Source organism: Anoplophora glabripennis, unplaced genomic scaffold (genome assembly GCF_000390285.2).
Source record: "Anoplophora glabripennis isolate ALB-LARVAE unplaced genomic scaffold, Agla_2.0 scaffold48, whole genome shotgun sequence".
Lineage (NCBI taxonomy): Eukaryota > Metazoa > Arthropoda > Insecta > Coleoptera > Cerambycidae > Anoplophora > Anoplophora glabripennis.
The window spans coordinates 1,712,969-1,730,280 of record NW_019416270.1 but is presented as its reverse complement, the minus strand read 5'-3'; positions in this window follow the sequence as shown (position 1 = coordinate 1,730,280).

The window sequence follows — 17,312 nt, the reverse complement described above, 5'->3', positions numbered from 1 at the left end:
ACCTCATAAATTATTTTGAAAAAGCCCTACTGCGTAAGAGAGTCCTTATAATTTTTAATTTAAGGTTGACAAAAAGAATCCTTATAGAATCCTGAAAATGTTGTAATAAAAAGTTTGCCTTTTACTTTTTTGTATTGTATGCGAAATATTTCAAGTAAACTTTCGTGACACTTACAATAATATGAAGCGATATATTTCTCTAGAGAAACATTTCTCACAATAACGCAAATAAATCCAATTCGTAATGATCTCGTTTTCTATTCAACGTAAAATATTCCCTATTTTATTTTTCCATTTAAATATAAATTGCGCCCGATAAAAAAGTAAACAATATAAAGTCACCGAGTTCCTATATATCCCTTTATACTTTATACTTTATACTTTAACACGCAGAAAGAAATCGTTCCTACCCCGAAGTGAATGCAGAAAATTTGTTCGTTTTTGAATTTCCTACAGTGTTTTGTATATTTGAAAACAATTCCAGGGCGCCAGACAAAACAGAATGATTTATCACTGCACACTATTGGAGTTCGTGTTCACTTTAATTTTTCTGTAATTGCAATTTGGCATAGCAAATATTAATTACCTGAAAGGATTCCTGTTCGTGAAATTTCGAAATAAAAATTTATTTCGCCCTGTCCTGAATTATTTGGAGAAGCAACAGAAGTGACTAAATAAACAGTATGTAGAATACAAACAATTTTTATTGGATTAAAGTATTATCTTGCTATTGCACAACAGATTTTAATTAATAATACGGTTTAACTGAAATACTTGGCCATACTTCAATGTCACATTCTACGTGACAAATCAACAAATAGGGTGTAAATTTGAAAAATAGATGGAATTTTTTTAATTACAAAAAAGACTGACGGGATTTCATTTAAATTTGGTATGCGTCACTTTCTTTTGATTTCACATAAGTACCTATATACAGTCCGTACAATATTTGTTGAGATAGAACTTTCTTGGAATTAAGCACATTCGACAACCGAGGTAGAAAGACGTTGACGACGTGTCGTTCACCATAGCCGCGGTAAATTGTTACAGTAGTTCCGACAACAGAACTTTATTGGCTTATTCTTTTCTTGGAATTCTATCTCAACAAACATTGTACGGACTGTATGCTTCTTACATACAGTCTTTTTTAAATTTGATACACAGTCATCATTGAGAACTAAAGGAGAAGAAAAAGTTAAGAATCTTGTCTATGAGGTTAGATAGCCTTTGCATACATTGATTTCTGATTTCTGATATCGAAGAACATTGACTTCATTTGACGGGATTTTTCTTTATTTGAATTAGCTAAATTAAAGTTAATTATGGCCTATGACTGCGAAAAAGTGAGATTAAGTTTATTAGAACTGTTGGTCATACTTTTTTATGTACTATCGCCACATAAAGTTTATACCTACTCTACGGGTCACCTTGTATATTAAGAAATAATTATTTTAATTAATTAATTTTTGTACCATTGTACTTATAAAAAACAAAATCCTCTCTTGTTATCGGTAGTAAACTGAAAAATCTGTATTCTAACTTCGCATATAAAATAAGAAAAAAAAAATCTGTTTTATATATTTAAATTACATATTTAAATAAGTAAGAGATTTAGATGTAGAATTATATTTTTGTACTTAAAAAATGCAACACGTAAGTATGCAGTTTAAACAAATTTATTTAGTTTTATATTTTGTGAGTAAAATAATCTTTTATCGCATTGTAAGTGTACTCAATTTGTATTAATATATTTTTTATTTTATGTGAATCACTTTTTTTATTATACATAACTTGACAAATTTTCTCTTAAGGAGAGAAAGTATTAACATTGTATTTTATACGAACGGAAAATGTTTTACCCATAAACATCTGAAAATATAATAAAAAGAGAAATTGTCGACAAAGTGTAATTAGGTTTATATTTCCAAACCTAATCCATATTAAGAGAAAAAACAGTGACGACTGGAGGTCACCAACTAAATATTAAAACAATGTAATATTATGTTTATTTTTGAATATTATTAGATTTGAATATTATTATTGAATATTATTAGTGTTTATATACTATTATTATTATTTGGATATTATTAGTTGGGCGCCATATAATAAATTTTTATATTTAAATTCAATAATTAATATGTTGTACTTATTTTACTATGTAGTAACTACAAGGTGTGGTTTCCTATAATTCTATCTTGTCAGGTTTTAATTAAAAATATTTTAAAATGAAAGATACTCGTAGCTTTAAAGTTTCACTAATTTGGATATATTACAATTTTCAAATGCAATTTTATGACTGACAAATTTTCATACTTACTCTAAATAAATAAATTTCCCCCTTTTTATCAACAGTAGCTATGTTATGATTTGAAATTTTGATGTCGACTTATTAAGTTTTATTTTCATAAATGAAATTTTTATTTTACGTAGTAGCATATATGCGGTTATTTCGAAATTTATGTGATATTTGGCCAAATAGATCGTTAGACAACTCACAATTATTCTCTTTGTTGTAACGCTGGTTTCATGCTCGAACTCTGGATAGATGATGGGTCCTGCTGGTCACATGGATCGCTGATCGTTGTCTTGAAACTTGTACTTGACTTTACAAACACTCTGCTACTACCACTTCACTACACTTTGTACCAATTTTGATTTTAGTTCACAATATTTTTTACTTGTTCAAATTTTAGTGTTGAACTTTAGATTCACTACTCATTATAATTAAAACTTTTATGGATTTCAGCCATGTATGAACATTGATTATTTATGACATTTGACAATACTCGAGGTGACTGACGTTTCACATTTCAGATGACTGGATTCGTAGTGTTGGGAATATCTGTAGAATCTAACAGTGTATTGGGAGGGTATATAAACTTATGAAAGTATGGTCACGACCGCTGGGCGCAGGGGTAGTTCGATCGGAAAGATTTTCTACGTCGAATAGAAGTGGCCTGGGCTTCTACCATCATTGAAGCAGCTACGTCTTCCTAGTTGTTGTGGGATTCTGTGGATAGGTGGTGGAAAGGATATATATTTCTTTCATAAGGTTCGTTTTATCATTTTCGAGCTAGAAACCGATTCTTAGATATTGAGAAAATTAGCATATCTCTCTTTTATAGTAACCAAAAAAATTATAGTTTACTTTTATTAAGTTATCAGTTAAGCTGTCATTTGTCTGTATAGTTTGTTTGGTGGCGAATTCTGTGATTTTTTTTTTAACAACTTAGAAATGTGTCTCTTAAATATTCTGTTTTAAAAAATGTGTGTGCCTTCTAAAGAGTCTAAAATATATGCATTTGATATATACGTACTTCTGAATCTACATATTTAACATATATATAGTAGACACAGTTAAGCAACTTCCTTTGCGACATTATTCAAATTTTTCAAAGGTTCGCTTTCAATACCTTACAAATGGATGTTGTCTGGCAAGGCTTAACTTACCTTTTTTTTCCCCATACTTTGGATCGGAAGTTCTGTGCTGGAGATGTACGAATAAAGCCTGTAGTACGTACTATTACAGCACCTTAGGGAAAAGTATATATTTTCGGTGTATGTTTTATGCATCTGCCTCACTTTATTGGGTGAAAATTTTTCATGCTCTGTGTAAAACGGCATACGTGACTTAATGCAGAAAAGAGTGAATTTTTAGGAACATTATGGACTGTTCTGTATCTGAATAACAAAAATTATATTTAAATAGGTACTTAATATTTTTCTTTTAATACGTCTAATATGATTGTTTATAATATGAAATAAGTAAATAAACTGTATTTGATTTATTTGATGAAATTATTTCTTTCCGAACAAGGAGGTATTTTCTGAATTTTCTGAAAATATGAGGACTATTAGTCAAAATCTAATAGCATTTCTATTTTAAGCAGAGATTTTAGATATACTATGAATCAGTGGTAACCCCCGAACTTTTTTACTGGATGTGCTATAACCTCCCCTCCAGTGTCCTTGGTGACATATTAGCATTAGTCATATTATAAATTGTTTAAAAAACCTTTGTAACTTATTTTAAAATAATCTAGGTTATCGATTGATTGCTACTTACCAATCTCTATTTTCAGGTTGCTACAATCGAGCGGCTAAAACCAATATACTTCCAAAATCCTCCATAAATATAATTTGGTGTACGACCTTGTAATGTTAGTACCCTCATATAAATCAGCAATTGTACCAATACTAAATTCAACAACTAATATAATGTAACCTGAGGGGTTATTTCTTTATCTATCTATATATCGTTATAACCAGTATCATAACGAGTCTGGATTTCACAAGAGTTTACTGTTTACTTCTCGAAAGGGAGTTTATAATAAATACGTGGGAACTTAGAAATGTTGTATGTTCAGAGAATGAATTACAGGCACTTACCTTCTATTGCTTACGTTGAATGTAATCCAGTGGCTGGCTATACAGTGTGACGCTGAAGTTGAGAGAAACAAAAAGAAACACCAAAACTTCCAGGAAGGGTTTTAATAACAATAAACAAAACAAACAAACAAAATAACAACACAACGACTCGAACAACATTATTAATTAATTTATTTACACGCGACAGCGTACCGAGATTCAGGGAATGCGCGCTTCATACAAAATTTGGAAAAACTATTTTTACTTAATTAGCCCGAGACTCTAAAGTTAATTAGACTGTTCAATGTGAAACTCAAGGAAGAACTCACTTTTTCTCCTAGTTCTCTCCTGAATTCGACACTTCGCTTTGACACGCCCATTTCTTGGGTCCAGAAGTTTCTGTTCTTATCTTATTGGCGGGATCCCTGGATATCGGGACGCTTGGTATAACTATACTAGGTTAATAATTACCTAATTGACTGGACTTACATTTATATAAGAATTCTGGAACTAAACTTACTTACAAGTAACCCTAGCCTTCCTCTAGCGACTCCGTGTAGCAGATACGGGACGGATTAGTCAATCTCATTTAATATCTTCTTAATAGCTTAGAAAATCCGCCGAAAAACCAGCTAATTGATATCCTTTTCTTTTTCAATTATTATCAGTTTAACAATTTAATTTAATTCTACTCTGGAACCTCTACGCTTTTCTCGTGAATTTGCGCGTTATAAAAAATATGGGTTTCTACGCCGGCGCCTCCCGGACGCAACAGATGACTGTTACATGGCCCCGACTCTAAGCGAACTTGTTAAAAATACTGGTAAATTTCTGCGAAGGACGACGCTAACCTACTTGACAGCCCTTCACTTTCGATAATTTATGTTGACTGAAATATTTTACTTTTTGGTCCATCCGTTCCGAGAACTAACAAATAAATTACCACGCGACCCGGCTTTTGTTACAATAACCACATACGCATAGATATTTATCAAATTGTTTTATTCTTTTAAGTTTAGGAATTTCTTTATTTATTTGCTCCGTAGATTTATTATGTATTGAGTAATAAACATACTATTAGATACCTACTCAGATAGTGCACTTTTCTTTACTTTGACCTTGAAATGATCTTAACTTGACCTAAATGTGACTTTGTAGGGCTAAGCTATTCCCAAATTCAGTTCCCCTCCCCCCCCCTCCAAAAAAAAACAACTTATATACTCCCTGGTTGAAATTCAACAGAAGTCTTTTCTTTAATTTCATCTTGAAGTGACCTTGAATTGACTTAAATGTGACTTGGCTCGCAGATTCAGATTCTGCGAGCCAAAAAACATATACACTCACTGGTCAAAATTCAATACAAGTCTTTTCTTCAGTTTGACCTTGAAACGACCTTTACCTGACCTCCAGGTGATCTTAGATAGCTAAGCTATCCAAGAATTTAGGTTCAGCGATCCCAAAAGCATTGCACCTACTGATCAAAATTCATTACATGCCTCAGTTTTTGAATCCATCAACTTGAAACTTCGTGAAACTTACTCAGTCCTACAGCCAAAATTACACACTTCCCCCCTTTACATCTCCGAAACTATCCATAGGATCACTTTAGGCCCGTAACAACTTTTCATCAGAATGTCGAGAACTATAACATATCACAATTCCAGCCAAATCTAGCGGGACCCAATTTCCATTCATTTTGTGCGGGGTCATTTGTCCTGCTAATTAGTTATACAATAGAATGTAGGTAACGCAATTTTGCATTATTAGAAAAATGAACAGTTAAACTGCGTCTGCTTCTTTATCTGACTCTTGTTTCTGATGACTAAGGTAAAAGCAACTTGCACCACTTTCCTTAACATTTAAGTAGGGTATGAAAAATAGGAAGGATCGGGGGAGGCGAGTGCAAGTGAAGCGGGGCAGTCATTCTTTAATATCGGAAGCGGATACTCGATACTCAGGGTCGTTAGTGGACTCTGAGTGTGACTCGTCCTTAGAAGATGGCCCATTAGAGTAAGACCTTTTTTCCTTCTAGTAATTTTGTAGATGGTTTTATATGCGTGACCTACCAGGACCATTGACATTAAAGAGCCGATTTGTAATAACTATTTGTTTTCTTCCTCCCACAACCTCTTACCCTTGCAGTCGAGTGTACAACAAACCCCCAAACGTGACTACAAGACCAATGATATTAGGTAGTATAAAAATAGATGAACTCATTCTATTTCATTTTCTTAAACTATAATTCAAAATTGTAAAATTTACTAATCCGTGGAAAATACAAGGGTTTTCAGACTTTTTGGGTTCATCACGTCCTCGAAGAGAATTTTTAAAAACTCCATACAACTTAATACAGTTTTAACGATTTTTGATAAAACATACCTGTTTGTGTCATCTCTTACAATTAGTTATATTTTTCAATGTTTATCCAATAAGCGAAATCAAATTAAAACAATGAACCTTTCGAAAGCCACCGAGATATTAAACTCTCTGGGCTGCTCGAGATACAGCTGTTTGGTGAGCTTTCGGCTGCTTCCGAAGCAAACTCAACCTAGCTTCGACTTATTCCGCCATTCAGACCCGCCGTTCTGTTTCTGCCATATTTCTGTTATAATTTCGGCTCCTTCTCAAACAAACAACTGGCTAAAAACATCTAGATTAGATGCTGGAAATTAGAGTTACGTTGTCTACATTGACGAATCAATAATTTTTATAAGAACAATGCAATGGAGAATTTGAAGAAATAAATAAAACATTGATCGATTGAAGAAATTTGATGCAGTTATGCATACAACAGCGCTGCACTTACACTTTTATATGCCCTAGGTTAAAAAGCAAAAAACTAACAATAGAAAGGATAATCACATGGGATGGGATGATCATAGACCTGTTAACAATAAATTTGAAAAAATTAGAAATAATTTTCTTTTTGGTTAAACTTTACAAACCCGTTATTTTCTTTGTAACCTCTATTAGCGATCGGTTCGATGTAGTATTAGAGTTTGCGATGTATACTTTGTCATGCCATGTCATGTCATAAAATGTCATGCTCATCAGTCTTTAAAAATTAAAATTTATAAGGAAAAACCTAAAATATTTTAAAGATCAGGAGTATTTTAGACATCCTTTAATTATTTATATTACACGTGAAAATGAAATCAGACATGGCTGTTTTTTTATTTCCAAACAAGAAATCTTTTAGTTTTTGAATTAATGTCAGCTTTATTAAAAGTTTAACCTAGTTGGATACCTATTTTTATTTTATTGTGAGAATCAAATTAATATACGGCGTGATATGGCAAACTAGCTATAGTTTGGACTCAAAAATTAACGACTGGTAAATGAGCCAATTAAATATCAATTTAATTAAACAACTTTTAATTTAAAAAAGATCAATTTACCCTACATTGATACCAATAAAATGAACAGTTGTAATAAATTGCATTAATTAAATTGGATAGGTTTAATTTTATTCAATTATACATATGTTATATGGAAACGTGCTCATTATTTTAAAGGGGCAATTCTAATATATTATGGAGAGCTTCATATGAAATCGATAACATTCGGATGGTATACCTGCGTTTCGATCGATTTTTAATTTGGAATTCCATATCAAACTCCATGTATTTCCCACATGGTGCATTTGTTTTCATGTTTCAGTATGAACATTCCTGAAATAATTATCTTTGTGCTTTGTACAGAATACATATTTTCATTTTCTTTTAACATGAAATCAGCAATTCTTTATTTAGTTTTGCTTTGAAAAATTCTGAACAATCCATGGGCAAATTTTACTCTTTGTAGGAGCATAATCCAGTATAAATAACTCTTTAGGTTACGGTTTTTAGAGCAGCGATGAGCGTCGGCATTCATTTTTAGAATATTCTAACAGAAAGAATTTTCATTAACAATGTGAACATTATTAATCAAGAAACATCACATCACGATGAGGGGTCTTGTATGAAAATCCTTTGGCACACTACAGTTTGATCAAATTCGTATTCGTATTCCGTGAGTTTCAGGTGCAAACTGCAAACGTTACCAGACTAGCACCAGATATCACTCTCTGTCTAAACATTGAACGGTGAACATTACCTACTATTAAGGTATACTGTCTGTCACTCATATTGCGGACTTTTCCTTGACCAGCGCATGTTCCAAACAAGATGAGTGTGGTTAAGCTGTACATACACTACTAAACTACACCACACTACACTGCAATAATGGAGTGCAAGGTTTGCGTTTTAATTAAAATATCTCTTACTATCAAAGAAAAGCATTAGGAAAGTTGCTTTATTTATTTTTGGTTACGTTTTCAAATCTGTGAATACCATTTTATTTAAATAATGTATTTAACGTTCATATTTTTTTAGTTTTCGAAATATTTTTACTCCGATTTAGTGATATTCTGCACGTTATCAACAAAAAGTTGATATTGTCTGGATTATTAGTCTAGTACGTATTGCGTTATTATTCATTCTTAAAGTTACTTAAACATCAGAAGAACCTAATTCTTTCACGTAAGATTTTTAATTTTGTTAAATTATACTCGTTCTGTCAAGAGCCGTACAATTCGCCCACTAACACAAATTTTTATCCTTTCGATTTCGAGGGCAGGCAATAAGTTCGCGATACAAATTTTACCATTAGTAGACATAGTCGTGTTTTACAAGCTACGTTATAATCCTGCGAGATTATCACGCCCTTTAAGGAGTGCGGGAAGGAGTGTCCCTCTATGCCTAGCTAATCCAAATACAATTAATTTAATGAAAACATTATGTAAAGCCATGTACACATCTCAGCACGTTCGAGTAAAATGAGGTGGTGCCCCATCCTGTTGCAAATGGAACAACCTTCTTTCTGCTAAAGGTAGTTCATCAATAAACAACTCAAGTTCGTTTCTCAGTAACTCTAAATAACTTTCACCGTTTAAATTTTGTTCTATGAAGATAGGTCCGATCACTTTTTTATTGTGGATTTCACACCATACGTTAACTCTTGGATTATTTTGTCTTCTTCTTTCTTCTATAAGAGTTATTTTTTATTGTTACTTTAAACTACTTTCTTTTAGCAAAAATGTTATATTGCTGTTGAATAACTGATTGTTCTAAAATGGCTACTCCAATAAAGAAATGTGGTAATATTTTTTATTTAGAATTTGAAGGTCTGTCTAATTATGTTAAAAAAATACGGTGTTGCCATTTAAAAAAATATCATTTTAGTAGCTACTGCAGAAATCTGGCAACACCGGAAAGAATTATTTGCAAATTTTTCTTAATCAAGTTATTTCCTACAACTTTGCATTTGGAAGTACTAGTCTATCACGTCAAATAAAAATGTTGGCTTATGTCGGGTTTTAAAAAATAGCATTTTTAATTATGTGTGCTTAAAAGGGAAATGCCAAAACCTACCATCTTTTTCGTTGGAGGAGTTTCGAGGTAGCTATACGTATTTCATTATTAGAATGCCAAGTTGATATACCCTTATCGTGAAAAAAATATCGAAGTTTAAAAAGTTCCACCCTATTTAAATATAAACAGAGGAGCATAAGCCTGTAGGCGCAACTTTTATCACGTTTGAAAACTTCCGAGGAAGTTAAGCAAAAGTTATGGTGTACGTGACTTATACTGACGCAGTCATTCCTTTGAAGGTAATTTCTCGCTTTGTGAGGCGCAGGCATTATACAATATTTTTTAATATTCGTCGGGTATTATGAAGATGGATGGGAAATTGACAGATGTTGTATTGGATTCCGCTAGAATGAAGCCAGTTTAGTCGAAATATATAAAATCATTCACTGCTGACATTTCTAGAGGTTGTTCAAGAACTAAGAAATAAGAAAATCATCCATCGACCTCAAATGGTTGATAAGAATAATAATTTTAAACTTTATAGTTAATAGAAAAAATATTCATTTTGAATTACGCGGTATGGGATGTATTTAGTGATACTCAGTTGGCAGCACTACGTTGCGCATAATCGTCACTGTAACCTCATTCAGTTTTCGTGATATTCCTCCCTCATCCTCGTTACCCGCCAGACCTGGCCCCTTGCGATTTCCGAAAATAAAATCAGTGCTGCTAATAAGTACGTCGTTTTAAGGCTATTGATAACATCAAAGCAAATTCGTCACAGACTTAAGGGCCATTTCAAATGAAACTATCAAGGACTGCCTTGCGAAATGGAAACACGGTTGGGAAAAGTGTATGTAGAGAGAGGAGACAAGGACCAATAATGTATAAAATTAATAATAAAGTTTAAAAAAATTATGTTCGGTTATTTTCTGAACATACCTCGTATAAGGAGATCCATAATTCTCTTTTTATTTCGACTTAACTTTTTTTGCCATTAAAATATGTAGATATGTGTTTTAGTCCTATGCAGTCAGAATATCCAATAAGAAAAACAATTGAACATAGATTTAAAATGATATGATCGTAAAAACAATTTTTTGAGAAAATAGCATTCGGTATTGTTTCCTACGATATCAGTTAAAAGTTCATTTTGTCTAGTACGAAAACAAGTCATGCTTTCAAGAACTTATAGATTATCAGGTCACTCTTTGCCAGTAGGTATAAAATAGTGCTTTGTACCATTAGATGTTGAGTAATTTGAGTGACAATGACATGTGAGACATGATTTATACTTTCGGGGATATATCCCACCCACACTCAGAAATATTCGTACTTTTATAAACTGAAATAATTTTTAGTACAAATATTCCGTGTCGGTGATTCTATCATACAGTAATTATTATTCAGAGCACACTTTCCAAATTTATAAAGTAAATTTATTTCAAACATGAAAATTTCTATTTTGTCATTTCATTTAACATATATCAAAAGTGTAATGTATTATACATATATTGTTGGACTCATAATTAAATATATTATCCAATATAATTAAAATATGCGCAGTTAGTTTTAAAAATATAGTCTGCTGAAATTAGTTTTCGATCAAATAGACTATACCATTTAATACACAATAATTCAAAAAATTTGTTTTTTTAAATGATTTTTTTTTTGGTTACATACTTTAAATTGATGTTCAACTGTTTTTCTGGTTACATATCCTGATTCCGCAAGACTTTTTACATGAGGCTAATTTTACTTCAGTAAAAATATCTTAACATCAAAGGAGTAAATTGTAATAAAAAGGGAATCACCTTATACCTGATACAGAATGAGGAAACGCTAGAAGAAATAATTTTAAAATCTTCAACCTCTCGTAATTTCGACTTCACCAAACAGTTTTCGTTCAAATTTAATGTGTCTTTAAGCAGTTGAAGAAAAATTACGTTTTTTGTCTTGTTTTTAAACGATCTTGGTAAATTTTTTAGCAGCCGTTACATTTTTCTTTATTTCCATAAGAATCACCTTATAGAGATTGCCACAACGTTGCTGATACACCCTGTAAGCCAATATCAAGTAAAAGATACTGGAAAGAAAGTTTTCCAGTTAAAAGAGGTTTACGACAGGATTCTTATCTACAGTGTTTTTTAACTTTATTCTGGAAAGGGTGATAAGAGAAAGTGAGTGTACAGAAAAGAAAAAAGTTGCAGTAAAAGTTAAGTCGCAGCATATACAGATAGATGATGATGGCTTGAATAAAAAAGACGTTTTAGAAATACTTAGCTCCAAACTATTATACAGAAATAACAGAAACATAAAATGGGTATTAACTTGAGATAAGCACATTTATTTAAAATGTTCAAAGATTTGTCCATTACTTTAAATATAGCTCGAAGCTAAAAATATCATATGACGTTTGAGGGAGCCAGCCAAGAAAGTATTCTAACCTCTAACGGGTGGAATGACGTCACAACAAGGCTTCCATGTGTTTTTATCCGGACTCCGTTTTTATTGATTATTTTGAGGGTCACTCGTAAACATCTAAAGACAAATATTCAAATAATACCTACAGCAGAAATGTTAAATATGCTGTCTCCAATACAGACCTCTCTAAAGATTTATCAAGCGTTATCCTTGAAGTGGTCAGAGACCACATAAATTTCGTCTATCCAAAAAACATTTTATGTAAACTGCTTATCTTCTTGAATATACTCTAGTAGCCATGACACACTTTGTGATAACCTCAACCAATTGATGTTTTCTTTAATATCCACCAAGGAATTTTCTTCTACTAGTAGAACTAGTTAGATATTAGTCCTGTACAGCATCGTAATTATCCATAATTTTCTTCTTTGAAAAAATTACCAGTATTACACGTTTGTAACACCCTGTATTTTTTAACGTTCGGCCACAGACGTTTTACGGAAATCATTATAAGGAATCATTTTTTAATATATTTTTTTAATAAATTTTTTCTTCCTGTCCTGTCCATTATACATTTACTTTTTCACTAATAAAATCGTAACACAAGCAATGCCTGCCGCATTCCCTGCGGCACTCAGGGTTTGAAAAATAGAAGTAACCCTAGTTACTATAAGATTTCTTGTTAGTTTGCGAGTAAGTTCGCTTATTAGCTTCTGGGAAACTTCTTAATCCGCTTTGAACTTCCAGTAGTTCCTGAAAAAAAAAAATTATCTCTTCATTTAACTCGTTGCTTTTACAAGGACATAGCTGAGGTGCCTATTATCATATTTTACTGCAACTGTTTTTAATTTCCGTCTAGGAATTTCATAGCTTAATTTTATAGAGCAGATTGAGGTTTCATTTGCAAGACTTTTCTTTAAATGGTCTTCATTACATTTTAATTTATATACTAAAATGTATTGGAGTTATAAAAAAAATATAGAGAGATAGACATAATATATTGCTGAAATGAACTGTTTTTTTTAACTCCTGTTAAAATAAGAATGTAAATATACCTACAAGAAGCTGATACAATGGAATAAAGTATTACGAGATTGCAAGATTCCTCTATTTAAAATATTGATCTTTTGAATTAGTTACCTAGTTGATCTACTATTTTGCTCATCTAGACCTTATACAATGCGTTCGTGATGAAGGGAATAAATTAGTTTAAAATTCAGGTAATTTTGTGGAAAAACGCTCGGACACGTTTTTTATACAGGGTGTTTCAAGAACATGCTGTCGTAATTATATTTTTTTAATAGAACACCCTAAAATCAGCGGTATTCGTATCTAATAATGACATTTGAAGTGTGATAAATGGAAAAAAAATATTTAATCATAAAACATTTAAATAATAATTGCTTTGTAATACATGTTCAATGTTTTGTCCGTTTACTTCAATACATTTGTCTAGTCGAAGGACTGTTTCCCGTTGAGCGTTTTCAATTACCTCTGCTGGAATAAGTCTTATTTCTGGGCATAATCTCTGTATTAGGTCATCAAGTTTATTTGGTCTATTCACATAAACTTTAGATTTCAAATAACCCCATAAGAAAAAATTTAAAGGGGTTAAATCCCGTCACCTCGGTGGCCACTCAGTAGGACCTCTGCGTCCAATCCATTCGAGATCAAAATTCATTTTGTAATATTTTTGTTTACTTTATAACCTGAGCTGAGTGCCCAATCATGTTTTAACCTTCTTAAAGTACATAGGTAATTGATTAAATTTTTAGAAACGAATTTTGTAAATCTGATCTCGGATTAGTGATCAGTGACCCCGAAAACCCCGTATACCAAATTTGTCGCGAATTTGTTATTTTTGAAAAATTAAAATTCGTGGTATCTGACATTAAATAACCCGTTTTTTTAGGTTAGAAAAAGAACCATCAATTCTGACTACGGATTTACGTTTGGCGGGGTTTTAACCATATTAATGAGCATTTGAATATAGAAAACATTATTTTATATTTTTCCTAGCACTCTTTCGTGAATTTTTTGACCTGTTTTTTGAGGTTAGGAAATTCCTGTGATGTGATAGCTCAATTCTGACACCGGATTCGTGATCAGGATCCAAAAATACTACGGATAACATAATATGTCACATGAAAAGTACAGACAACTTTTTTTTGTGTGTGAATGTGTAATCTTTCTAGTTCTTCGGTCAAAATCGTCTTCTAATAGTTAAAGTATCAATTGAACCCTATAAGGATGATATTTATAACATAACAAATTACAATTCCTGGAGATTATCCTAACGGCTACATGGGCATTATTTACAGTTTCTAGTAAAACGTCTAGTTTAGAATCTTCTGATATTTCTGCTGGTCTTCCTTTAGGTAAATCTCTAACGTGTCCGTGCTCAGCAAATTTCAATTCAATTTTGTCAGTCAGTAGATCTAGTAATTGGAGGTCGATTAGGATGAACTACATTATACATTAAATAAATTACACACTTCTTGTTGAGTATGCACTCTGTCTCCAAAACCAATCATCATAAGTACTTCAATACGTTCTTTCTCAGATAAATTAATTTTAAAATAAAACGTAAAACTAACAAAATGACTGACAAACTAAACGCCGGTGATAGTTTGGTTTTTATTGTCACAAAATACTACATCAAAATGGTCTAGGGGTCAAGGAATGAAAAACGATTAATACGAAGAAAATTGTTTTGTTTAAGATAAAATTTTACATACCAGGTTGTTTTTGTTAGCTTTTAAAAAATGTTCAAAGTTGTTCAATTTAAACATTTTATTTAATTGTGTGTATTTCAAAACATCAATTTTCAAACGTCATGTTATACAAAAAGTGTTCAGAATTTAACGTACAATTCAAAAATGGCATAATATACAAAGTGTTCTATTAAAAAAATTAATTACGACTGCATGTTCTTCTTGAAACACCCTGTATATAAAACGTGTTCGTGCGTTTTTCCACAAAATAGTTACCAGAATTTTAAACGAATTCGTTCCTTTCATCATGAATGCTCTGTATAGATTTTTGTGACCAAAGTAAGACAATTTACTTAAATAATGAATGTTAAAAAACTACCAGCATATGGAAATATCAAAGATCAATTTTAAAAAAATACGACGTTTTGCTAATTTAAATCTCATATATCAGCTAACGGGAGCAAGACGAAACTACTGTTTTTTCTTTTTGATTGGTTAATTTCAAACTGATTCAATAAAAATCAATAAAACCAATAAATAAAAATAGATACACCGTAGTCGGATAAAAAAAACGGTATTGTTTTTTGTCAAGTTGTAGAATATATCTGAAAACTAAACCGACAAACGAAGACAGCAAATTCTAGGGATAATTTCATATCGATTTGACATGAATCCAAAAACGCTTTCGATGGGAGGTAGGGTTCCTTTAAAAATGGCCCTTTGAGATTGTTTTTTTTTTTTAATTGTTCAGATCGCTGTTTATCTAGAAGGATCAAACTTCGGTTTCGTGTTAACTCTTATACAAACAGACGTTTGATGAAAAAAATAATCTTTTAATTGTAACCATAGGCGTCACATTTGGGAGGTTCAGCTGATATTTTTAATTATATTTTTTTATCTTCGGCTTTTTGGTATTTTTAATATCAGAATCGAAAACTTTAAAGTATTCTAGATTAAAGCGGTACTCTTGGCTTGAGTGGTTAGGCGAGGAAAATCTGTTTGAAATGTTTCTGTTTTTTTTGCACGATTGTTACAAAATTACAAATTCTTTGCTAATAATTAGTAGTTGTCTTTGGAAAACAGACAAATTAAAATTCTATAAAAATGTTGGAATTTTTTATTAAATAAAATCACAAACTGGCAAAAATTATAACTAAACGACGATTAACAAAAACAAAGACGTTATCAGCAAGTAGGAATTCAACAGGCCTGCAATGATAACAAGAACTATAAAGGAATCTTCGTAATCATTAGAGTAATGAACCACTTTATGCATTTTTTTAACTTCCTTTAACTTATTCTTATTTGGTTTTTCTATTTTGTGTTATGTGTTATCTATTTGTACTCGACTTTTTAGACTTTTTTCAAGTACCAGGACACCCTGTATAAGTGGATAAGAGTGACCATATCCCTGCTCCTTCAGTTTATACATAAAACTATAAAACTGATCCTGAAAGGAGAACAAGGTCCAGGTAGAGTTGGTAAAATTGTGCCCACTTTTGTCAAGTTTTTCTGTACCCATTAAATTCATCTTTATCTTCTGTGACGAGTCTTCGATGAAGTTCTTCCAAAACTCCTTTTATTGGAACCTTTGTATGTAATTAGTGACGTCAAATCAAAACTTCATAGAATATTATATGGATCTAGTTGAATTTCCTTGATCTTGATAAAACCTACATAATTTTTGACGTGACTGTCTTTCTCATTAGGGAGAATTTTTTTTAAAGGTTCAAATCACTCAAATTCCTAACTCCGGCAACATTGATTGGTTTTTGTTTATGTTTTGGATGAGGGAAATTTGAAGCCTATAATTTATATGTTTACTGAGTAATTTATCAAAAATTGTGTGCCACTTCCAATTTTGAATGCTCATAGAACGTCGCTGCTATAATACCTCCGTGTAATTGCGTATTGTAATGCAATTTAGTGTTAAATGTAAAAAAAATGTCCTAGTTAAGTAATTAACTGCATAATTCTCCTTTTGTGCTGCTGCAAGAAGCCGATCTAACTTAGAGAAGCGAAAAAAAATGATCAAGGAATCCATAAAATTTATTACCGAAAATAAATCCGATTTAATCAGCCATTAAAAACCAATCCCGGCGGATTTGATTACACCCTACAGCGGAGCGATAAAATATAAGTGTAATTTTATTAAGCGTAAAACAAATATCGGTAATACGGTTATCTCCTTCCGTGATTAAAGAAATAAATTTCGCCCCCTGACATAAATAACGGATTGCTTTCTGTTTCAGGGAACCGAGGACTGGAGGCCCCTTACGCCGTTCTCGTGTTCGTGCACGGCGAGAGCTTCGAGTGGGGCGCAGGCCACCCCTACGACGGCAGCGTGCTCGCTTCCTATGGACACGTCATTGTGGTCACCCTCAATTTCCGACTTGGAATTCTTGGTGAGTTCGCTCCGTATGCAAGCCCTCCCGACCTTTTCCGCGGCCGCAAA